This window comes from Dama dama, chromosome 25 (genome assembly GCF_033118175.1).
Source record: "Dama dama isolate Ldn47 chromosome 25, ASM3311817v1, whole genome shotgun sequence".
NCBI lineage: Eukaryota > Metazoa > Chordata > Mammalia > Artiodactyla > Cervidae > Dama > Dama dama.
Window position 1 is genome coordinate 71,574,049 of NC_083705.1, and position 24,463 is coordinate 71,598,511.

Sequence of the window (24,463 nt, forward strand, 5' to 3'; positions counted from 1 at the left end):
TCACCGGCCTCGAGCAGCCCCAGCAGAGTGCGGCAGGCAGGACCTGTGCCCACAGACACGGCTGCTGGAGGCTGCCCGGCCATCATGTTTCCACCGCCAGCGTCTCTTGAGGGGAGGTCTGAGGAGGGCCTCACAAGGGCCCTGCTCACTTCTCTCCTTCCTCCCGAGCCTCTGCTGCAAGAGGCATCTGTTGTTTTTGTAGCTGGCATTCATTTCCCCACCTTCAGGTCACAATGCCCAGATTTGGCGGGGGAGGATGGGAAGGAACCACAGCAACACCCTAGTCTGTTTGGATCGGGTGAAACTGACATCTCCCACCTGCCTCTGTTGTGGTCATTTGACCCTCAACAACCAGAACACGGTCCGGCCCCACTACAAGGGGTTGATGAGGGGATGGACACAGAGTCCAGAGCCACCGAAACCATCGAGGGCTTTTGTGTGTGTGTGTGCTACATAGGAAATCAACCCTGAATATTCATTGGAAAGACTGATGCTGAAGCTAAAGCTCCAATGTTTTGGTCACCTGATGTGAAGAGACAGCTCATTGGAAAAGACCCTGATGCTGGGAAAGATTGAAGGCACAAGGGGAAGAAGCCTGCAGAGGATGAGACGGTTGGATAGAATCACCAACTCAATGGACATGAATTTGAGTAAACTCTGGGAGACAGTGATGGACAGGGAAGCCTGGCGCGCTGCAGTCCATGGGGTTGCAAAGAGTCGGACACGGCTGAGCGACTGAAAAATCACAAACAACTGAGCTTTTAAAATTTAAAACATAAGATGTTGCACCAACGTTATTTTTCATGTGTTTTAACTAGACACAATTCTTTACCAACTGAGCTACCTGAGAAGTCCTTAACCAGACACAAGAAATAAATAGTTTTTTAAAATTAAATTTTAGTGGTGTAGAGTTTCTTTATAATACCATGTTAGTTTCTACTATACTGCAAAATAAATCATCTATACATATACATACATCCCCTCTTCTTTAGATTTCCTTCCCATTTAATTCACCACAGAGAGCTAAGCAGAGTTCTCTGTGCTATACAGAGGTTTACACCAGTTATCTATTGTCTACATAGTATCAACCATGTATATGTGTCCTCCCGGACTTTTGATGGCGATGTTGAAAGCAGGGACTGCTTCTTTCTACTGAAGTTGCTGAAGGAATAAGGATGAGCCTGAAGCTGCCAGTCCTGAGGTTGGCATCACAAAGTAGAGACTGCCTGAGAAGGAAGCCAACAGAGAGAAAAGTGAAGGCAGGGAATGGGGGAAACAAGATGAAGGTATTGTGATTAATCCCCTTGATCCAGCCATGCTTAAAGACAGGACTCACCCTGGGATTCTTCAGTCAGTGCACCCATGTCTTCCCCTTTCTCAACAGGTAAGATTTTCCGTCATTCTTCATCTTGAGTTTTGGTTGATGTGTCTACTCTTCACCATTAGCTTCGGTGGATGAAGCCAATATTTGGATCCTTTCCGCAGCAGATTGAGAATATGATTTTGGCACTGTAAAAACATTTTTTACTAGATTAAATTTGTATGAAACCAATGATGAAGGAATTTTACTTAGAGCCATTAATGATATCATCCAAATCAGTTAGGATTCAGATAGCATACCAGTTAACATAGCAGAGTTTAATATAAAAAAAAAAACATTAGCTAGATATCTCCAATACTTTGGCCACCTTATGCAAAGAGCTGACTCCTTGGAAAAGACCCTGATGCTGGGAGAGATTGAGGGTGGGAGGAGAAGGGGATGACAGAGGATGAGATGGTTGGATGGCATCACTGACTCAATAGACACGAATTTGAGCAAACTCCGGGAGACAGTGAAGGACAGGGAAGCCTGATGTGCTGCAGTCCACGGGGTTGCGAAGAGTCAGACACGACTGAGCCACTGAATGGTAACAAGATATTAAGAGTGGTTAACTAGATAGCTGAAAAGGTAAAAGGGACGAGCACTAATGTATTTCTTGCAGGTACAAACTGAAGGAAGTAGCCCACACACGAAGGCTGCAGGGAAAACTGGACTTGTTAGAGCTTGCAAGCTTGGAGAAAGAGCCCTGCGGAGCTGAAACTCAGTCTCGGAGGAGGGTGTCTCTGGGCTCAGAGAAGGGGCCCCATGGGCCTGGGATCGGGACATCTTGAGGAGGGTCACCCACTGGCTGGCGCTGTATCTCTGTTTAGGGTGCAGTAAGGCATGTGATCAAGTGTTGAAAGAAGAGCACAAGCAGGATCCCACTGTCTCTACAGGAAATAGATGTCACAGCCAGTATTTGGTGGCTTAAAGGTCACAGGAAGGAACCCAGCAGGAAGCAGCCAGTCTTGACTTCCTCCTCCGGTCTCCAGTCTCTACCCCAGTGGGCAGCCATCAGGGATTAGCGGACAAATGACACAGCTGGTTCCCAGGGCAGCAGCAGGGAAGGGCGTATTGGGAACAGAGTGTCGGAAACTCGGCAGCTGGCACCGGGCCAGACAAGCCAGGGCCTCCAGCAATCCTGGGCCGAGATGGAGCTCCTCGGAAAGATACACGACCACAGGGGACTGAGAACACACACAGTGCTGGTCACAGCAGTGATCGCAAGCTTGGCTCTGCAGGGAATGCCCAGGAGGACAACTGCAAACTGGAGAAAGGGTCTGTGAGCTGGAGAACAAGATCATCAGACACAGACCAGTTTATTGACGGGGCCTCACAGCTCTCAACCCCCACCTCCTCATGACCTGACTGTACTCTGAACATGACAGCCTCCGTTTTCAGTGTAAACTGGGAATGATTTGTCCTGGGTTCAAGTTCAAGTGAAAGTCACTCAGTCGTATCCAACTCTTTTCAACCCCATGGACTATACAGTCCAAGGAATTCTCCAGGCCAGGATACTGGAGTGGGTAGCCTTTCCCTTCTCCAGGTCCCTTCCCGACCTAGGAATTGAACCAGGGTCTCCTGCATTGCAGGCGGATTCTTTACCAACTGAGCTATCAAGGAAGCCCCTGGGTTCAAAAGCAAAGCTAAATAGGTAGCTAGATCTTTTAAAATGATATGCATAATAAGTATATATGGGAAAATATATAATATTTATATATAATAATAATTAAATTATATATATATACACGTTAATGCCTTTTAACATACTGTTAATTCAAACAGGATGCTATAAAACATCAGATCTCTAAATTTACTCTTTCTATACAATAAACTTTTTGAAGAATAACTACATTACGTCTTAAAGTCCTAAATGGAAAGGTATTTTTAAATTATTTTTATTCATTTATTTTGGGGTTCCCAGGTGATGCTAGTTTAAAGAACCCACCTGCCAATGCAGTAGAAGCAAGAGACATGGGTTTGATCCCAGGGTCAGAAAGATCCCCTGGAGAAGGGTATGGCAACCCACTCCAGTGTTCTTGCTTGGAGAATCCCATGGACAGAGGATCCTGGCAGGCTATGGTCCATGGGGTCGCAAAGAGTTGGACACGACTGAAGCGCCTTAGCACATTTATTTTTGGCTGCACCGGGTCTTCATTGCTAACTCACAGGCTTTTCTCTAGTTTGAGCGAGCAGGGGCGACTCTATAGTTGCAGTGCTTAGGTTTCTCACTGCAGTGACTTCTCTTGTTGTGGAACACGGGCTCTAGGTGCCCAGGCTTCAGTAGTTGGGGTGCACGGGCTTAGTTACCCTGCAGCATGAGGTTTTCCCGAAGCAGGGATCAACCCTGCATTTGGCAGGCAGATTCTTCATAGCTGAACCGCCAGAGAAGCACGAAAAGGATTGCTTTTGTTTTCTTTTCTTTTTTAACCTCAAAAGATCCACTTATCATTTTCTATGAGCAGCAGTTCTGATATATATAACATGGCATACTTTTCACACGGGTCCATAAGTAGGAATATGCTTTTAAAAATCCAAACTAATTGAGATTGAATTCTGACTTTCCCTAATGGATTTCTAAGATGCAGTGTGATGGAGTGAACGATTCAGGACATTGCTGTTGTTTCTCACACCCCAGTGATCAGGGCACAATCTGCCATTTATAATGATTACCACGTGGGGATAGACAGCGGCAGAGAGCACATGGCCGGGCCAGTCCTTGGCACAAACTCCTGATAGAAGGAGAATTGATGAAGCCCATTCATGTGTCAGCCCCTGCCCTGTCCCCCCAGACTCCAGATGCGTGGGCTCAGTGGAGGTGGACATACTGTTAGATCACCTAAAACAGCACTTTCTTTCTCTCAATGGCAAATTTTCATATTAAGTGTCTCTCCAGGGACGGTGACCTCCAGCTGTAAGCTGCCCTCCTTTACTAACTCTAGAGCCCAATTTTGCTGAGACTTCAGTACTCAAGTCCAAATATTGGAGAGAGTTTTGTCGACTTTCATTTCAATCACAGTAGGTGTCCAAAAATTGCTTCTCATGGTAGACTGTTATCTTTGTCTCTAAACACTGCAGTTTTGTTACAAAGAACTTCCGGGGTTATCAACGTTATTCTAATCTCCTATGTGCTAAAGGGCTGATAACAGGCAGCTTGTTTCATATAATGCTTAAGCTGCTTGTTAAAGGCTAGGGAGATTTTAAAATTACTTTTCTCCTAGTGTTTCCAAGTACTTGGAGTTTTCATTCTGATTTTTCTCTAAGCTCAAACGTCCATTTAAAAATTATAAGATTCCACGGGACTCCCTGGAAATTCAGTCATGTGGTGCATACATGTATTCTGGAACAAAGAAATAACACATTTGAATGGTTTTCCTAAAAATCAAAAAGAAGAAGCACCCAAGAAGCACATATTCCTGGCAGTAGAGAGCCGGCCTCTGGGAATCTGAGTTGAGGGGTTCACTTGCCACCCCTGAAGACACAACCACCCAGATGATAACTGGGAAAATGCAGTTTAGTGTTAAAAAGAGCATAACCCTGGTTATACGACCTACTGTACTAACCAAAAAGCATCTGCTCAGGAAAGACATTTTGTAGTCTATTAATAATTTGCTCTCTCTCTTTGAAAAGTGCAAAGCAGCTTATTTCCGGAATTTAAAATTCTTAACTTCAAACAAGATGCATTTTTTGGAAAGGGTATTTTTTTTTTAATCAAAACAAGGACAAGATACGACTTGAGTATAAACTCCTTGAGGTAGGAATAGCAGAGGTGAGGGAGAAGGAGAGTGCGTGTGTGCAGGTGGAGAAGGGGTCATCCATGAAGACAGCTCGCCTTCCGGGCCCCCTGCCGTTTGCTCGCCAGGGCTCTGCGTCAGAAAGTCCCTGTGTTTCTTCCTCCCGGAGGGACATCTTCACCTAGACCCATGGGTTCTGTGAATCTTAGTTGCTTTTCATTATGGGCATGTAGAGGAGAAATACAGTTCCGAGGATGAGTGAGAGAGAAGGAAAATGGCAAATATATCAAGATGAACCAGCTTACTGCCTCACGACATTGCCTGCCATTCTTACATATTGATCTTCAGATGTTCTGTCTCTACAACCTGTGATCTCCCTAGAGACAAGAACAGTATTGCAGATTTCTTGTGGCACCGTCTAGTTATCCATGGACATCATTTGTACACATTGCATTGAATTCAGTGAAGCAAGCTATAATCTGAAAATAAGCCTTCTCCAAAACCTCAGGGACTGCTGTTCAGAAAGCTCTTTCTTGTCCAAAATCTTCCATGAAATGAATTAACTTTGCCCACTCGAAACTTGCAGCCAAATCAGACTTCCTTGAGATAGCAGCAACCAGGCACACTGGGAGAGCAATTTTGTAGGTAGGCAGCAGACTCATGTTTCCTCATGATAGATCCATCATAAAACTGGTGAATAGGGCCTTCTCCGGCAGTCCAGTGGCTAAGAATGCTCCTTGCAATGCAGGGGATGAGGGTTCGATTCCTGGTTGGGCAACTAAGATCACACATGCCACAGAGCAACTAAGCGACAACTACTGAAGCCCCTGCGTTCTGGGTACTGCACGCCATGACTGGAGGATCCACATGCCACAAGGAAAGCTCTTTCATGATGCACCGACCACGATGCAATGATCCCGAGTCCCACAACTAAGACCCTGTGCAGCCAGATAAACAAATATTAAAAAAAAAAAAAAAAAAACAGTTAAACCAATTTAATGAATCAATTTGGGAAATCATAGCTCAGTTCAATAAGGCAAGTCAACAGCACCTTCTTGAAGAGCTGTCTCTTTATTCACTTGGAAGGGAGAGGCTGCTCCCCTGGAAAGGATGACTGCAGACAGTGGGGTGGAAAGCCAGAGTCCTTTTGGCTCCTGCGGCTCAAGGCAGGCAAGCTCACAGGGTCATGCTCTGTCCAGCACCTTATCTGCTGAAAACCCGCCTAACCAGCCTCTTTAACCTCCTGAAGGGGAGGCTGCAAGAGCCACAACTGAAAGCCAACATGCCAACTGCCCATGGGAAACAACCTCTACTTCTAGACCAAGGGCCAGAATCCAGTAGCCATGGCCCCTGCTTCCGATGAGAAGAGAAAGAAAGCTTATGGGCTAGAGCTGTCTTCTCAGCCACCATGGGCGATAATTCCATGAGAGACATCTGTCAGGTGGAACATAGGAACCAAATTTCAGAAGTTCTCATTTATGGGCTTTTTCAGTTCAGACAGTACATATAATGGCCCTTCTCGGTCACTGCTCATGCAGAGAATTGAGTAGTGGCTCTATTGACTTAAATATGAAATAAATTAAAATTCACATTTTGCAAAATAGTTTTCACATTCATTTTTCCATGTGTACTATTTCATTAGCTTCCAGAATGACCCTATGAGAGAACCATTTCTTTTCTGGTGGAGGAAAATAATCAAAGGTAAAACTAGAAAGCCAAATCATCTGTCAGGTTACTGAAAGGCCCCAAGAAAGCAAAAGGGCTAACGCTAATATTGTGAAGACTTGTCTCTGTAATGCATCTGGCTGTGTCCAGTGGGGGGTGACGCTGAGCAGCAGGACATCCTGAGACCATAAGGCAGCAGGGTGCAGATGGCTTTCTTGCTCTGTTCTCAGAATTCTGCCATTCAAATGTCTGGGCTGGATTCAGGTAATGGGTCGCTGGCAACATGGCCTTAGAAACAAAGAATAGTGATCTTTTAGCAAGGGTCATCCTCCTTTTGAACTATAGCAAGAGTCATGGAGGTAATGTGGGTCATCAAGATAACAAAACATCTAATGTTCAATGCTAAATGTTGCTTGGACCTATGGCCAGAACCTGGCCTGGACTGCAGTCAAATCCCTAAAAACAAGAATACCTGGGACCAGGGCTGACCACTCTCCCGATGGAGAAGAGACACAGGAGGTGCCATTCAGTCCAGCTTGCTGGGGCCAGGTGGGTGGGTGGGGGAGTGTGTGGAGGCCGGGAGGAGAGGTTCCTGCCCAGTCAACCAAGCACAATGGCCACAGTGAATGCAAAGGCAGCTCAGAATCTAAGCAAGCTGTGAGCTGAGAGGACACTGTAACACGGGGCAGTGGCCAGCACAACACAGTGCTCAGGGATGTGGTGGAGAAAACTTAGACACGGAGACTGCAGACCATCAGCTCAGAGCATCTGCAGTCAGCAACTGTCCCCCTCTGGGAGAAAGGGCAGGACTACGTACAGTCTCTGGAAGGATTGTTACTGTTCAGTCGCTAAGTCATGGCCGGCTCTTTGTGACCCCATAGACTGCAGCACGACAGACTCCTCTGTCCCCTACTTTCTCCTGGAGTTTGCTCAAGCTCATGTGCATTGAATCAGTGATGCCATTCAACTATCTCATCCTCTGTCACCCCCTTCTCTTCTTGCCTTCAATCTTTCCCAGCTTCAATGCCCTTCCCAGTGAGTCAGCTCTTCATATCAGAAGGCCAAAGTATTGAAGCTTCAGCTTCAGCATCAGTCCTTCCAATGAATATTCAGGGTTGATTTCCTTTAGGATTGACTGGTTTGATCTCCCAAGAGATTCTCAAGAGTTTTTTCCAGCACCACAATTTGCAAGCATCAATTCTTTGGTGCTCAACCTTTTTCATGGTCCAACTCTCACATCTGTACATGACTACTGGAAAAACTATAGCTTTAACTATATGGACCTGTGTCAGCAAAGTGATGTCTCTGCTCTTTTTTCTGCTTTTTAATATGCTGTCTAAATCCACGAACCTATGGACACCTTATCTTTGACAAAGGAGGCAAGGATATACAATGGAAAAAAGACAACCTCTTTAACAAGTGGTGCTGGGAAAACTGGTCAACCACTTGTAAAAGAATGAAACTAGAACATTTTCTAACACCATACACAAAAATAAACTCAAAATGGATTAAAGATCTAAATGTAAGACCAGAAACTATAAAACTCCTAGAGGAGAACATAGGCAAAACACTCTCCGACATAAATCAAAGCAAGATCCTCTATGACCCACCTCCCAGAATATTGGAAATAAGCAAAACTAAACAAATGGGACCTAATGAAACTTAAAAGCTTTTGCACTACAAAGGAAACTATAAGTAAGGTGAAAAGACAGCCCTCAGATTGGGAGAAAATAATAGCAAATGAAGAAACAGACAAAGGATTAATCTCAAAAATATACAAGCAACTCCTGCAGCTCAATTCCAGAAAAATAAATGACCCAATCAAAAAATGGGCCAAAGAACTAAACAGACATTTCTCCAAAGAAGACATACAGATGGCTAACAAACACATGAAAAGATGCTCAACATCACTCATTATTAGAGAAATGCAAATCAAAACCACAATGAGGTACCATTACACGCCAGTCAGGATGGCTGCTATCCAAAAGTCTACAAGCAATAAATGCTGGAGAGGGTGTGGAGAAAAGGGAACCCTCTTACACTGTTGGTGGGAATGCAAACTAGTACAGCCGCTATGGAAAACAGTGTGGAGATTCCTTAAAAAACTGGAAATAGAACTGCCATATGACCCAGCAATCCCACTTCTGGGCATACACACTGAGGAAACCAGATCTGAAAGAGACACGTGCACCCCAATGTTCATCGCAGCACTGTTTATAATAGCCAGGACATGGAAGCAACCTAGATGCCCATCAGCAGATGAATGGATAAGGAAGCTGTGGTACATATACACCATGGAATATTACTCAGCCATTAAAAAGAATTCATTTGAACCAGTCCTAATGAGATGGATGAAGCTGGAGCCCATTATACAGAGTGAAGTAAGCCAGAAAGATAAAGAACATTACAGCATACTGACACATGTATATGGAATTTAGAAAGGTGATAACGATAACCCTATATGCAGAACAGAAAAAGAGACACAGAAATACAGAACAGACTTTTGAACTTTGTGGGAGAATGTGAGGGTGGGATATTTCAAAAGAACAGCATGTATACTATCTATGGTGAAACAGATCACCAGCCCAGGTGGGATGCACGAGACAAGTGCTCCGGCCTGCTGCACTGGGAAGACCCAGAGGAATCGGGTGGAGAGGGTGGTGGGAGGGGGGATCGGGATTGGGAATACATGTAAATCCATGGCTGATTCATATCAATGTATGACAAAACCCACTGGAAAAAAATAATAATAATAATAATAAAAAAAGAAAAAAAAAATATGCTGTCTAGGTTTGTCACAGCTTTTCTTCCAAAGAGCAAGCATCTTTTAATTTCATGGCTGCAGTAAACATGTGCTGTGATTTTGGAGCCCGAGAAAATATCCATCACTGTTTCCACTTTTTCCCCTTTATTTGCCATGAAGTGATGGGAGCAAATGCCATGATCTTTGTTTTTTGAATATTGAGTTTTGAGCCAGCTTTTTCACTGCCCTCTTTCACCCTCATCAAGAGGCTCTTTTGTTCCTCTTCACTTTCTGCCATTATAGTGGTATCCTGCACATCTGAGGTTGTTGATATTTCTCCTGCCAATCTTGATTCCAACTTGTGGTTCATCCAGCCCAACATTTCTCATGATGTACTATACATAGAAGTTAAATAAACAGGATAGCAGTATACTGTCTTGACGTACTCCTTTCCCAATTTTGAGTCAGTCTGTTCCATGTCTGGTTCTAAATGTTACTTCTTGACCTGCATACAGGTTTCTCAGGAGGCAGGTAAGGTGGTCTGGAGTTCCCATCTCTTGAAGAATTTTCCACAGTTTGTTGTGATCCACACTGGGTTTCACAAATACTTTCCATTTCTGCTATGAGGAAGCTTAATAGATTCCTATACTTGGCCTTAAGAGGTGGCTTCTGAGAGGAGCTTCAAAAGGCATCATCCATCCCTCCACCTCCCCTGGGATCCCCACTGTACTTGGTGAAAGGAGTGTGAGGAATTGGTACTGTGTCAATTATTAGGTGTTAACCCAGTTCTGGGAATTTATCCCCCCAATTTTTTTTTTCAGTGGGTTTTGTCATACATTGACATGAATCAGCCATAGAGTTACACGTATTCCCCATCCCGATCCCCCCTCCCACCTCCCTCTCCACCCGATTCCTCTGGGTCTTCCCAGTGCAGCAGGCTCGAGCACTTGTCTCATGCATCCCACCTGGGCTGGTGACCTGTTTCTGAGATGGATGAAACTGGAGCCCATTATACAGAGTGAAGTAAGCCAGAAAGATAAAGAACATTACAGCATACTAACACATATATATGGAATTTAGAAAGATGGTAACGACAATCCCCCAAATTTTTGATGCCTACACTTTAAATGGCTTCCCTTGTGGCTCAGCTGGTAAAGAATCTGCCTGCAATGCGGGAGACCTGGGTTCAATCCCTGTTTTGGGGAAGATCCCCTGGAGAAGGGAATGGCTACCCACTCCAGTATTCCGGCCTGGAGAATTCCATGGACTGTACCGTCAGTGAGGTTGCAAAGAGTCAGACACGACTGAGCGACTTTCCCACTTGGAATACTGGAGTTTGAGTGAATCCACACTGGAGTATGAGAAAGGGACATTTGGAAAGACATCATCCATTGACAAAGATGGAGGCACAATTGTTAGTTCTTCTTCATCCCGTCTCAGGTTTCAGGTTTGATGGGTGCCCATGATCAAGTGTTTGTGCATATAGGAATGGTTTGACTGAGCAGGTTATTCAGATTCAGTTTATTCTGCAGTGAGACCACCAACCTTCATTCCTAGAATCTGCTCAACCCTGACTCCACTCCTAAGAAAATTGGGACTGGGCTAACATACACTTCCCCATGTTGTTACAATGACTTTGACTTAACCTAGTGCCAAGTGCACATGCTGGGTGAATCTGAACTGGACTTCCAGCATGTTCTCATGGCCACTGGCCTGGCCCAGACCTTAGTGGCAGTGCCTTGGGACCAGAGACGCCTTTCTCTGTCCTGGCATACAGCCCCCAGGTCCACTTAGCCCGGGGTCTTTCAGGCACTGCTCTGGGAAAGTTGCCCCATTCTGTACATTCCCGCCTCCGTCAAGCGGCCACTGATCTCAGTCTCAGGCCCACAACTCACACAGTCAAAACCCACTCGACACGTATAAGTTTGAGACTTACCACAAATATAATATGAAAACTGCTAATTCCGGCATCACTCACCATCGAACATGTCTTTTGTGTGGACACTGTGTTTTCCTTTATAAATATTTGAATAACATTATCATAAATGAGACATTCCTTGTAAATTCCAGGGCAATATTGACACTATGCTTAGACAGCAGTATCTTTACAAAGTTATCTTAGAAATCATTGTATGTTAATAGAAAATGTAGCCATCAGACATTTCTAGGGCTCATCTGCATATTCTGCAATGTTCCAGTTTTGCCATTCATATCCACCTCTTAAATTCAACCATGTATGAGTTTGCACCTTACAAGAGACACAGTTCTTTAAAATATATTTATCACCTCTCTAAGTTCCCTCTGAGTTTCTCTATGTACTGATGGCCTATTTGAGTAAAGGCCAGGGATACATTTGATCATCTGGCCATCACTGCACAACCCAATCTTTTTAATGTTTGAAATTTCATGGCCCCCACAGAAATTATATTTCCCATCCCATTAGCATAAATATTGGGTCTGCTGAAAGCATGATCTGGCAGATATGGGGCTCCAGCAGCTTCAATGACCAAGGGAATCTGGGAGTCATTCCCAGCATGAGTTGGGATGCTGTTTCGGCATAATTGCACTGATGGCCATCTATTCACTGAGAAAAATAAGGACCTGTCCAGCCCTGTTCCAGGTGTGTGAAGGACACGTGTGTGTGCTAAGTCGCTTCAGTTGTGTCCAACTCCTTGTGACCCCATGGACTGTAGCCAGGCTCCTCTGTCCATGAGATGCTCTAGGCAAGAATGCTAGACTGGGTTGCCGTACCCTCCTCCAGGGAATGTTCTGGACCCAGGGATCAAACTCACATCTCTTCTGTCTCCTGCTTTGGCAGGGAGCTTCTTTACTACTAGCGCCACTGGGAAGCAGAATGGTTATTACACAATATTGAGCAGAGTTCCCTGTGCTACTCAGTAAGTCCTTGTTGATTATCCATCTTAAATACAGAGTGTGTACACATCAATCCCAAACTCCCAGTCTGTCCTTCCCTCCACACCCTTCCCTCTGGGCACCGTAAGTTCATTCTCTAAGTCTATGAGTCTGTTTCTGCTAAGGAAGCTTTCTTTTATAAGATAATGAGAGCAATGTGACACCTTAGTTCGATATAATCATGAAACAATCAACTCCTAAATACAATCATCTGCTAAATATACCCATGTCTATTAATGACATTAACTGTAAATTCAAAGAAACTGGCTGATACAGCATTTGTATCATATGGAATCAATAGTTGAAGTATTTATTAAAGAAAATTGATGAGCTCAAGTTTTACTCCCAAGTTTATTTTCTCCCAAGTTTTGTCACATGCAGGGGCCTCCCTGGTAGATCAGCTGGTGAAGAATCCGTCTGCAATGCAGGAGACCCTGGTTTAGTTCCTGGGTCTGGAAGATCCCCTGGAGCAGGGATAGGCTGCCCACTCCAGTACTCTTCGGCTTCCCTGGTGGCCCAGATGGTAAAGAATCTGCCTGCAATGTAGAGACCTAGGCTTGATCCCTGGCTTGGGAAGATCCCTTGGAGCAGAGATAGGTTACCAACTCCAGTATTCTCGGGCTTCCCCGGTGACTCAGCTGGTAAAGAATCCATCTGCAATGTGGGAGGCCTGGGTTCATGTTTTTGGCAAAATTTCAATCTGCCTTATCATGTCCTAAACAGTTGCTTAATCATTTTACACATTCAAAAGCAGTATAGACCTACTGGACTAAAGGGCAGTGGGGGGAGGGGATTTTATCTATTTTACAAATAATTCAACACGAGATTTAAAAATTGAGAATCCTGGGCCTTTATAGATGGTTCACCTTATAGATGGGATGGCCCAGGCTTCCCAGGTAGTGCTAGTCGTAAAGAACCCACCCACTTATCAACTCAGGAGACATAAGAGACATGTGTTCAATCCCTGGATCTGGAAGATCCCTTGAAGGAAGGCATGCCAGCCCATTCCAATATTCTTGCCTGGAGAATCCCATGGACAAAGGACCCTGGCAGGCTACAGTCCATGGGGTCACACAGAGTTGGGCACGACAGAAGCAGCTTAGCATGCTTGAACACTTTGGCCCACCCTCTAATTTTTCAGAAGGCAAAGCTGGAAGCCAATGAGGTTATGGGATTTGTCCACGATATGACTAGAGTTGGGGGAGGGGCAGCCCACCATAGAGGTCGGGCCTGGACACCCGCTGCTCAGAGGAGCCCAGACATGCACCTGCCACTCTGCGCTCCATCCTCAGGGCCTGGCACCCAACGGAGCCCCGACAAGTGCTTGCTACATAGGCTTGGACTCAATCCCTGTTATCAACACCACTGAAGAGTGTGAGAGAAAGATACCGCAAAGCATGAAACTTGCTCTCTAGGAGCAAGCATTCCTATGGGTGTCTCCAAAAGTTGATGAACAGAGTTGATGGCAAATTGGAGTTTGTTCCAGAAAAGACGAGGGAGGAGGGAGCAGTGCCTTGTCAGCTCAAGCTCTGCAGATGTTGGATGGTTTGGGACCTCAGTGATTCACAGAGAAAACACAGTGCGGCCTCGTGACCGTCACGAACGGGGTTATCTGAGGCCACCAGCTGATTGATGCACACGTAGTGAACACTCACAGCAAGAGCTGATACATAAGTATGGAGATCTATGCCAAAAATAAAAACTCAGACCTCTTCCTCCATCTGTCTGTGCCTCAGAGGAGCCCCCCAGCGCTGCACTGCAGCCGAGTGGACACCCCCGCCCCCAGGAGTGGTCACTGTGCAGAAGCAGGAACGTGCCTTGCCAAGCTTAGCCCAGCATGATCCACACCAATTGTATGAAACAGACGCCCACAGGGAGCATGAGTGTGGGACCGGGGAGGGGGCTTGATGCCATCCGCAGCCGAGTCTCTCTGGGCATGACAGTCAGCGTCTTCAGCTGCTGCCTTGGCCAGAATCGCAGCTTCCCAGAGGACCCACAGGCACCCAGGGCACAAAACCCACATTTGTGCAGGTCAGCTCTGCATGAACCCAGGTGTGGGGACAAGCTCGGATGTGGATTCTGGCTCCATTCCTCCTAGCTGCAGGACCTTGAGTAAGAGAGCGAACAATTCCATTTTCTGATGGGGCTAACGAGGTACCTACCTTTTGGGATTATGGTGAGTGGTAGAGGAGTAAAGGCATGTTCCACTGGGCACACAAGACGGACAACAGAAATGGAGGTCACTATTGTCATTACACAGACTCATGTCTCCTTGGAAATAAAGTGCAGCATTGAAGATGGCAGAGGAGAGGAAACTCCCCAGCTGCCACATCCTGCATCCTGTGTCTCCATCGGCAACCTCTGCTTACTTGCTGTTGTTGTTCAGTTGCTCAGTCGTGTCCAACTCTTTGTGGCCCCATGGACTGCAGCACGCCAGGCCTCCCTGTCCATCACCAACTCCCAGGGTTTGCTCAAACTCATGTCCATTGAGTCGGTGATGCCATCCAACCATCTCATGCTCTGTAGCCCCCTTCTCCTCCTGCCCTCCATCTTTCCCAGCATTAGAATCTTTTCTAATAAATCAGTTCTTCGCATCAGGTGACCAAAGGATTGGAGCTTCAGCTTCAGCATCAGCCCTTCCAGTGAATATTCAGGGTTGATTTCCTTCAGGGTTGACTGGTTTGATCTTCTTGCAGTCCAAGGGACTCTCAAGAGTCTTCTCCAGCACCACACTTTGAAAGTGTCAATTCTTCGGTGCTCAGCCTTTTTTATTGTCCAGCTCTCACATCCGTACATGACTACTGGAAAAGCTATGACTTTGACTATACAAACCTTCGTTGGCAAAGTGATGCCTCTGCTTTTTAATCCTCTGTCTAGGTTTGTCATAGCTTTTCTTCCAAGGAGCAAGTGGCTTTTAATTTCATTCTCACTTACTGGTTTCCTTATTTATCAACCACCCTGCCTTCCTAGAAGGCTGTGTCTTCTCCACCATTACATCCTTGACAGATAGAGGAAGCCAAGTTAAATACTTGTTGGATTAATGATTTTTCTCTGTCCTCCTTTGACCCTTCTTCCAGTTGTCTCCATTTTCTCAAGAGAAGTTTTAGAAAGAGAAAAAAGAGTTGAAAAAATTCCAGAGAAAAGTCCAAAGTTGGCTCACTGGCTCCTAGAGATAAAGCATGTAGGTATCTCCATATTTATTCTAAATCACATCGGTGAATATAAGCTCAACAGTAAAAGCATAGAGAACAGCTAAAAGGAAGACCCCAACCTACTGCTTTCCTAAAGGGATCAACCACACTTCAGAATGAATTTCCCAAGTCCAGTGGCCTGGATGTCAACTGTCAGTGTTGTGACGCCAAACCCACCCACAAGCCTGAGTGTGTCTGTTTCCTGCAGGCACCTTCTGCTTAACTGGAAGGGTTTAATCTACAGACAATACTGTAAATTACACAGCTCTCTCCATTGTACAGGCCAAGAAACAGACTCCAATCCATTGTGACTTGCCCCACCAGCTATCAGGTAAGTGAAAGAGGAAAGACTCTCATCAGGTTCTTCCAAACGCAAGTCCAGGGCTCCCCTCATCACCCCAGCCCTGGGGATCCCAAGCCCCACGGTCCCAGCTAGTATCTACAGTCTATTCTCACAGCTTTCAATGCCTGCCCCCTCCTATTGCTTCATGCTCTTCAGGCCTTGCTGACCACCTCTTTCCAGTCATCCTGCTCTTCACCTGCTGGTCACCAAGCCTGCAGTTCAAGCTCAAAGCAGAGTGAAGGTGTTAACAGGCATCTTTGAAGTCAAATATCAGATCTGAAAAAGAAGGAAGAAGGGAAGAATTTTAAAATTATATGACAACAGTGGCAAGTGTAGTTAATTTACCTTCTCTCCTTCCTCCCCTTCTTTCACTAGAACTCACTTCCCTTATCCCTGCTGCTACTACTGCTGCTAAGTCACCTCAGTCGTGTCCGACTCTGTGTGATCCCATAGACAGCAGCCCACCAGGCTCCCCTGTCCCTGGGATTCTCCAGGCAAGAACACTGGAGTGGGTTGCCATTTTCTTCTCCAATGTGTGAAAGTGAAAAGTGAAAGTGAAGTCGTTCAGTCCTGTCCGACACTTAGCGACCCCATGGACCGCAGCCTACCAGGCTCCTCCATCCAAGGGATTTTCCAGGCAAGAGTACTGGAGTGGGGTGCCATTGCCTTCTCCTCCCTTATCCCTAGACCTCATTAATTACTTCTTATTAGAGAGCATCCTGTCAGTGAAACAACTCAGAGGCAGGATGGAAAATGCTGAACTGTGCCACAATGCTCTCCTTTTGGTGCCTTGGCTCAAGGGACCCTGCACTTGTATGGGCAGCCCCTTTCCTAAATTATTTCATCACAGAAGGAACCCCAAATAGGAATACATCTTGTATTTGGAAGGAAGGAAGAGAAGGAAGGAGAGAGGAAGGGATGTAGGGAGGGAGGAAATAAAAAGGAAACTCTACTCGTGGCCTGGGTAGGCTTTTTCTTTAACTCTCAGAAAATTTCCAACACATGGTTATGAAATTGAAAACAAAAAGGTGACCAACCATGAAGCATGGCCAGCACCCAAGAAGGGAAACCCACCTTTCTCAAGCTTTTCTGCCTGGTGGTCATAGCGCCTGGTACGTGATAAATGCAGCCAGTGTCTGGTGAACGAATGCACACCTTACATGGTGCTATTGTCTTACACAAATTCTTTTAAGAATGGGAGAAAAATCTCAGTAGTCCCTTAAAAGTTTCTTGTAGCTATTTCATCTTCATCTGCCCTATCTACAGAAGCCAGCAAGCACAGTTGGAACAAATAGGTTAATAAAACCAAGCCAGATGGCCAGCCATTAATCTGGCTGCTTCTCCACAGCTGTTGCAAATTTATCTTTTAAAGTCTTACACTAATCAGGGTGTAAATTCCCCTGAAGCCTTTGGTGTCTTGGCAAATAAGCCAGGCCCATGAATTTCTAAGACTATTGCACGCACATTAGTCCCTATAGACTTCCCATATTCCTATTAGTGATGGTGAAAAATCAGCCATCTTGAAAACGCCATTCTAAAACTGGGAATTTAGGATTCTATCTTGATGCCACATTTTGGGGGTGATTTTTTTGTTGTTGTTGTTGTTGTTGTTCAGTCACTAAGTCTTGCCTGACTTTTTGTGATCCCACGGACTGTAGCACACCAGGCTTCCCTGTCCGTCGGTATCTCCCAGAGTTTGCTCAAATTCATGTCCATTGAATCCGTGATGTTATCTAACCACCTCATCCTCTGTTGCCCCCTCCTCCTCGTGCCCTCAATCTTTCCGAGCATTGGTCTTTTCCAATGAGTTGGCTTTTCCCATCAGGTGGCCAAAGTATTGGAGCTTCAGCATCCATCTTTCCAATGAATATTCAGGGTTGATTTTCTTTAGGATTGATTAGCTTGATCTCCTTTCTGTCCAAGGGACTCTCAAGAGTCTTCTCCAGCACCACAATTTGAAAACATCAACTCATTCTTCAGCACTCAGCCTTCTTTATTTTTATTTATCTCTCTTGCAATGTGTGACCATTAGCATAGTGCCTCAGCTACACCTGAATTCTCTGTGAAGAAGGGAAAGTGAACGTTTGGTTCATCTGGTGTGGAAAGCTTGTAGGTCACATGTTCCCTCATTCTATTACCATCATCACCAAATCTGGAGGAACAGAGGAGAACACCCCACTGAGAAGATTCCGAGGACACAACTGAGCACAGAAGCGGGACAAACATCTCTGTCGCCAGAAAAGAAAGGACACACAAAGGAGAAAGTGAGGCTGATCTTCCCCCAATGCTTCCCCGACTCTGGGGACAGGTCAAGGTGCCTGGGAAGGTGAATTCTGAGCCTGGTAGGTAACTGGGGTCAAAGCTAAGCTCTCAGTTTGAGTTGACTTGAGTCAGATTTCCTTGTCCTGAAGAGAGGACACATGCACCACAAGATTGTGCTCGGGAGGATGTGAGCTGCTTGTTTAGACAGGCAAGAGGAAGCTGACCCACCCTGGCAAGGTGGACTTAAGTCTTAGCACCACAAGGCTGTTCATGACTACATCCTAAATACCCAACGCAGAAGGACAGCACCTGTTCTGCACCGTGAGCTTCAGGGAGGCCGAGGATACCCAAAATGACAACCAGGGCAGGTGAAGAAAGGGGAGGGAGGTGGGAAGAGAAAAGTGAATACAAATCAAGAGTGAGAAACACGACTGCCAAGACTGACACCCAACAAAGTCCACTACCATGGAATGAAATGACCTCAGATGAAATAAAGAGAATTTAACAGTATGAAGTTCAGTTCAGTTTCTCAGTCACGTCCGACTCTTTGTGACTCCAGGGACTGCAGCACGCCAGGCCTCCCTGTCCATCACCAACTCCCAGAATTTCCTCAAACTCATGTCCATCGAGTTGGTGAGGCCATCCAACCATCTCATCTTCTGTCGTCCCCTTCTCTTCCCTCCTTCAGTCTTGTCCAGCATCAGGATCTTTACAAATGAGTCACTTCTTCGCATCAGGTGGCCAAAGTATTGGGGCTTCAGCTTCAGCATCAGTCCTTCCAATGAATATTGAGGGTTGATTTCCTTTAGGATTGACTGGTTTGATCTCCTTGCTGTCCAAGAAACTCTCAAGAGTCTTCTCCAACACCACAGTTCAAAAGCATCAATTCCTTAGTGCTCAGCTTTCTTTATAGTCCATCTCTCACATCCATACATGACTACTGGAAAAACCTTAGCTTTGACTATATGGACTTTGTTGGCAAAGTAATGTCTCTGCTTTTTAATATGGTATCTAGGTTGGTCATAGCTTTTCTTCCAAGGAGCAAGCATCTTTTAATTTCATGACTGCAGTCACCATCCACAGTGATTTTGGAGCCCAAGAAAATAAACTCTGTCATGGCTTCCATTGTTTCCCCATCTATTTGCCAAGAAGTGATAGGACCAGATGCCATGATCTTCGCTTTTTGGACGCTGAGCTTTAAGACAGCTTTTTCACTCTCCTATTTCATTTTCATCAAGATGCTCTTCAGTTCCTCTTCACTTTCTGCCATAAGGGTGGTGTCGTCTACCTGTCTGAGGTTATTGATATTTCTCCCAGTAATCTTGATTCCAGCTTGTGCTTCATCCAGCCTGGCATTTTGCATGATGTACTCTGCATGTAAGATAAGTAAGAGGGTGACAATATATAGCATTGACATACTCCTTTCCCAATTTGGAACCAGTCCATTATTCCATTTCCAGTTCTAACTGTTGCTTCCTGAGCTGCATACAGATTTCTTAGGAGGCAGGTCAGTTGATCTGGTATTCCCATCTCTTTAAGAATTTTCCACAGTTTGTTATGATCCACACAGTCAAAGGCTTTAACATAGTCAGTGAAGCAGAAGTAGATGTTTTTCTGGAATTCTCTCGCTTTTTCCATTATCCAACAGTTTTTAACAATATGAAAGGTGGTGTTAAAATAAATATTTTTTTTTACTACTCAGACATTAAAGTGAGAAACAGCATTCATGAAAAAGATAGACATTCTGAAACAAAAGCAGAATAATAACAATGAAAAAGAGCATCTGGAAATTAAAGCCAAATAATTTATGAATTAGAAAATGCCCAATAGAAGGAATAAACACTCAAACAACAAATTTTTTAAAACTAAAGAATTTGAAAATATTTTTGAAATTTATACATTATGTAGAAGGCCACCCATTCCAGTAGTCTTGGACTTCCTTTGTGGCTCAGCTGGTAAAGAATCCGCCTGCAATGCAGGAGACCTGGGTTCAATCCCTGGGTTTGGAAGATCCCCTGGAGAAGGGAAAAGCTACCCATTCCAGTGTTCTGGCCTGGAGAATTCCATGGACTATATGGTCCCTTGGGACCATATAGTCTGACTCCAAAGAGTCAGACACGACTGAGCAACTTTCACTTCACTCCACTTCAGAAGACAGCGATGAAGTTAAAATACAAAAAAAAAAGTGGAGAATCTCTACACACATCCTTGTAAACATGTAAAACACTATTGATATTAAGAAAATTTTAAAAGCTACCAGACTGAAATTACTGATTACCTACAAGGAAACCAACAATTAGTCTGAAAGCTAGTATTCCTTCAGTGACAATGGATTACAATGCCGGCAGAAAATATCTTCCCCTAAACTTGGGGGAAAGTAATATCAGGAAAGAAGCTGTCATTATATAGTGAAAGGAAAGACATTCTTTTCTGTATACTACCCTTGACCATTTCTACATAATAGTCTAAAACTATTAAGCAGAAAAAAACCTAGGGTGAATTAATGGTATTCAAGGAACAATGATGAGCATAGAAATTGATGAAATACATTGCATTTAACTATCAAGCATTATATATTTCATAAATACACTATAAGATAATGTACTTAACTATCAAGCAGTTAAAAATCAGAATGATAAAGAATTGATAATAATAACACGGAAATGGAAGGGAAAAATACTTAAGAAAGTGGGAGGAGGGAAGTTTAAAGCATACCAAAGTCCTTTTCTCTTTGAGGAGCATAAAAGAAATAATAAATTTAACTTTATTGGAAAGCTTTACATTGACACATATATATCAAAAAGTTAAACTGAAGGAATAGAAATGCAATCTATAGTTCCCAAACTAGAAGAAAAACAGGAACCAAAGAAAACTAGGTCAATACAGCAAAATACAGAAACAGAGGGAGGATATAAAAAGCAAGATAAACAGAAGAAATAAGAGAATAATGTTTGTACTAGGATGCTCTGGGTATGTGTGTGTGTGTGTATGTGTGTGTGTTCACGCACGCTCAGTCATGTCCAAGTCTTTGCGACCCCCATGGACTGTAGCCCCCCAAGTTCTTCTGTCCATGAGATTCTCCAGGCATGAATACGGGCATGGGCTGCCAGCTCCTCTTCCAGGGGATCTTCCCGACCTAGGGATCAAACCCATTTCTCTTCCATCTCCTGCACGGCAGGTGGATTCCTTACCACTAGCACCAAATTAGGGCTTGGTCTCAAAAGTGTGGATCCTCCCAAAGCATCTCCTGTGGCAAAGACTCGGGCAAGGCGGTCCCGCACGTACATGTGAGAATGGAAAGTAAGGAGCCCAGTAATGTTGCCCTTTAGTGCTCGTGCTTCGGACATTTGGGGCTCTGGACACGCGGGACCCTCTGAAACCTCTCTAATTGTCACCCGTCGAGCCCCGACCCCATCGGCCCCTTTTGCCTCCCTGCGGCTCTGATTCTCATTTCAACCCTGAGCCTGTGTACAGCAGGGCATTTCCCAGGGAAAGCTGAAGAAATCCTCATGAGAAAAGAGGGGACCACAGCACCCTGACATTACTTTGCCAAGAAAGGTCCGTCTACTCAAGGCTATGGTTTTTCCAGTGATCATGTATGGATGTGAGACTTGTACTATAAAGGAAGCTGAGCACGGAAGAATTGATGCTTTTGAACTGTGGTGTTGGAGAAGACTCTTGAGAGTCTCTTGGACTGCAAGGAGATCCAACCAGTCCATCCTAAAGGAGATCAGTCCTGGGTGTTCATTGGGAGGACTGATGTTGAAGCTGAAACTCCAACACTTTGGCCACCTGATGGGAAGAGCTGACTCATTTGAAAAGACCCTGATGCTGGGAAAGATTGAGGGCAGGAGGAGAAGGAGATGACAGAGGATGAGATGGTAGGATGGCATCACCGACTCAATGGACATGGTTTTGGGTGGACTTCGGGAGTTAGTGATGGACAGGGAGGCCTGGCATGCTGTGGTTCACAGGGTCGCAAAGAGTCGGACACGACTGAGTGACTGAACTGACTGACTAAACCGCCCTGTGTTCCTTCGGCAGCCTGCAGGGCCACCCCAGAGGAACTCAGCTGGGGACCTGGAGAGAGGCAGCCGCAGCATCTGTTGTGACACGTGATGGGACTGAAATCGCCCCCCGGGAAGACCGATTTTCAGACTGAAAAAGGAGAAGCCATATGCTTCTTACAAGGCAACCCCAACAAAATGAAGCAGAAAGTTTCAAACTATGAGGCACGGAAAAAAATTACATACTGAAGAGGAATCCTCACATTCTTGCATAAGAATGTGCACAAAGATGCTTGCTGGAGCAATGATTGTAATGGCAACAAATCAAATACCATTATGTTCAAGAAAGGAGAATAAAAAAAGAGAGAGAGAGAAGAGGACAGTCATAAAGAAGTATGCACAGCATCCATGCCCAAAGTATAAAACTCAAATGGGAAAACCTAGGGGAAACATTGTGACACTCTGCTGCTGCTGCTAAGTCGCTTCAGTCATGTCCGACTCTGTGCAACCCCATAGATGGCAGCCCACCAGGCTCCCCCGTCCCTGGGATTCTCCAGGCAAGAACACTGGAGTGGGTTGCCATTTCCTTCTCCAATGCATGAGAGTTAAAAGTGAAAGTGAAGTTGCTCAGTCGTGTCCGACTCTTAGCGACCCCATGGACTGCAGCCTACTCTAGTCCAAAAAGGGACTTAGAAATAGTGAAACTGTGTGTGTCTGTATATATGTGTGTGTGTGCGTATGTGTGTGTACACACGCGCACATGCATGCTCAGTTGTGTCTGACTCTCTTCGACCTCATGGACTGTATCCCACCAGACTCCTCTGTCCATGGGATTCTCCAGTCAAGAATACCGGAGTGGGTTTCCATTTCCTCCTCCAGGGGATCTTCCTGACCCAGGGATCGAACTCACATGTCTTGCATCTCCTGCATTGGCAGGCAGATTCTTAACCACTGTATCACCTATACTCAACTGTACACACATACAGATAAACCTGTAGTTCAGTATGCTTCACTACTTTCAACTTACTCTCTAATATAGTTCAACATGTTTGAACTCAGCATTGCTACAGATTTATGACTGGTTATATTAATTATAAACTTTCCCTTTAAATGATTAGCCATCTAAAGTTTCTCAAGAAGAAGCAGAATTTTAAACAAAGATATTGTCTCTTTTTTAATGTCATACGCACAAAGATGTTCACTGGTTTTACTAACAATTGAAAACTTAAATGTTATGCGTGAGTAAATAGTCACATGCTTTCAAAACATTAAGCATTAAAATGAAAGTTGTAAGGGGAACGTTTATGAACTGAGATATGTACAACATGAGTCCAATTAAGTTTAGAAAGAGATAGAGTGAAGGAGAGAAGTAAACAGAAAAATAAAGCAGAAAACTCAACTTCAAGTGAAGAAAAAAGAATTCAAGAAACAATGGTAATAAAAGAAATAGAAAAAATAACCTGGTTAATCTAAAAGTCTACCATATGCCATAACAGCAAAAAAAAAAAAATTGAAATACTTAGATTTAAATGAAAGATGTACAAGATTTCTATGCTAAAAATCACAACATGCCAAGAAAAAAATCATAGAAAACATGAATAAATGGGAATATACACCAAACTCATTGATTGGAAGGTTTTATATTGTCATTTTCCCCCAAAATGGTCGAGTGATGCAATGTGATTCCAATCAAAATCACAGCAGAAATTCTTGTTGATGAACTGATTGCCAAATTTCTACAGAAAGGCAAAGGAACTAGGTTAGTCAAAAAACATTTTGAAGAAGAAAAAATCAAGTTTAAAGACTCTCTATGGCCTGATTTCAAGGTTCATCATGAAGCTACGATAATCAAGATAATGTTGTAGTGATTAGAGGAGACACAGATCAATGGAACAGAACATGGAGCCCAGAGGTAGACTCACAAATACATGATCAAACGATTTCCAACAAAGTTGCAAAGATACATTACTGAGGGAAAGAACAGCCTTAACAAACAGTGCTGGAACAACTGGATGTTAATGTGCAAATAAATAAATAAAGCTGATCTAAGCCTTGCACCATTTACAAACACTGATTCACAATTTAAACCCCAAACTGTCTATTATGAAATATAGGAGAAGCTATTTATGAGCTCAATTTAGGCAAAAATTTCTTCAGCACTATAAGCATGAACAATAAAATTTAAAAATCCATAAATTGAACTTCATCAGAAGTAAAAAGTCCTTTTCCTTGAAGGACTATATTA

The 24,463-nt window shown here is 44.3% G+C and overlaps 2 long non-coding RNA genes across 2 annotated transcripts in view; both read right to left on the reverse strand.

Moving 5' to 3' along the window:
* Positions 1 to 986: 986 nt before the first annotated feature.
* LOC133046468 (uncharacterized) lies at positions 987 to 15,201 on the reverse strand. The gene is made up of 3 exons (XR_009690512.1): positions 14,578 to 15,201; positions 1,337 to 1,509; positions 987 to 1,226 (listed from the first exon to the last, which is right to left on the reverse strand). It is a non-coding gene; the product is annotated as an uncharacterized LOC133046468 (long non-coding RNA).
* A 494-nt stretch (positions 15,202 to 15,695) lies between these two features.
* The window catches only part of LOC133046750 (uncharacterized), a 31,475-nt gene continuing 22,707 nt past the window's right edge, over positions 15,696 to 24,463 (reverse strand). The window contains exon 3 of the long non-coding RNA XR_009690555.1: positions 15,696 to 16,225. This is a non-coding gene — a long non-coding RNA (uncharacterized LOC133046750). The remainder of the gene's footprint in view (positions 16,226 to 24,463) is intronic.